Below are 1477 nucleotides of genomic sequence, written 5' to 3'. Positions count from 1 at the left end.
ACTTAAATGTCACTACATACTCTATTTTCATTCCCAACAGTGCTCAGTAAAAAAAAGAATTATCCAATGGTTTTGCATGTAATAATTTAGCATGATCACTAAATTAATTGCATTCTTTAAAATGTACACAACTAGACTAATTTCAGTATATAAATTCAAATTATTTATTCAATATAATTGAATATTTATATATTGAAATATATTCAATATAATTGAATGATTATATATTGAAATAATTGATTCAATATATTGAACTAAATTGAACGTGTGTGTGTGTGTGTGTGTGTGTGTGTGTGTGTGTGTGTGTGTATGTGTGTGTGTGTGTGAGAGAGAGAGAGAGAGACCCAGAGTCAAGAAGTGGGCGTGGTGCTATTTCTTTTCCTTCTCCTGGTGTATGTGACAACTCTGCTGGGGAATCTTCTCATCATGGTCACCGTGACCTGTGAGGCCCACCTTCACACCCCCATGTATTTCTTTCTCAGGAATTTGTCTATTGCTGACATCTGCTTTTCCTCCATCACTGCCCCCAAGGTTCTGGTGGACCTTCTCTCAGACAGAAAGACCATCTCTTTCAATGGCTGCCTCGCTCAGATGTTCTTCTACCTTATTGGAGGAGTGGATGTGTTTTCTCTGTCAGTGATGGCTCTAGATTGATATGTGGCCATCTCTAAACCCCTGCACCATGTGACCATCATGAGCAGGGGCCGTTGCATTGGTTTAATAGTGGCCTTCTGGATGGGAGGCTTTGTCCACTCCATCGTGCAGGTTTCTCTCTTGCTGACGCTTCCATTCTGTGGACCTAATGTTCTTGACACTTTCTACTGTGATGTCCCCCAGGTCATCAAACTTGCCTGCACAGATGTCTTTGTACTGGAACTGCTGATGATTTCCAGTAATGGGATGCTCACCACACTGTGGTTTTTCTTGCTTCTGGTATCATACATGATCATATTATTGTTGCTGAGGTCTCAGTCAGGAGAGGGCAGGAAGAAAGCCATCTCCACCTACACCTCCTACATCACTGTAATCACCCTGCACTTTGTGCCCTGCATTTTTGTGTTTGTCCTTTCCAGGAATAAAGCCATTTCTGTCATTTGCAGTTACCACCCCACTGCTCAACCCCTTGATCTACACTCTGAGGAACCAGGAGATGTAGTCAGCCATGAGGAGACTCAGGAAAAGACTTGGACCTTCTGATGGAACAGAGAAGTAAACAGCTCCTGCCTGTCACTGCCTTTGAAAACATTTGCACCTCAGATATATACAATCTACTGATGTCTGGCTAGTTTTTCTGCTTTTACTAAGATACACTTGACTTTCAAAGATCTCATTGGTATGATATTTCATGTTATAAAAGAAAATTAAAAAATGAAATTGTTAGCTAGGAAATGGATTTTTTTTGGGCAACACAGCCTTGAAAGAAATAGAAGAAACTGAATCAAAAGACACTCAGATATTCCAGCACTGTGACCCAGGA

The 1477-nt window shown here is 40.7% G+C and overlaps 1 pseudogene; it reads left to right on the top strand.

Annotated features, from left to right (window-relative positions):
• Positions 1-342: 342 nt before the first annotated feature.
• LOC118577724 lies at positions 343-1213 on the top strand (annotated as a pseudogene).
• Positions 1214-1477: the final 264 nt, after the last annotated feature.

The sequence above is a fragment of the Onychomys torridus genome, chromosome 1, assembly GCF_903995425.1.
Source record: "Onychomys torridus chromosome 1, mOncTor1.1, whole genome shotgun sequence".
In the NCBI taxonomy this organism is placed as follows: Eukaryota; Metazoa; Chordata; class Mammalia; order Rodentia; family Cricetidae; genus Onychomys; species Onychomys torridus.
This window is presented reverse-complemented; position numbering and strand designations above follow the sequence as displayed.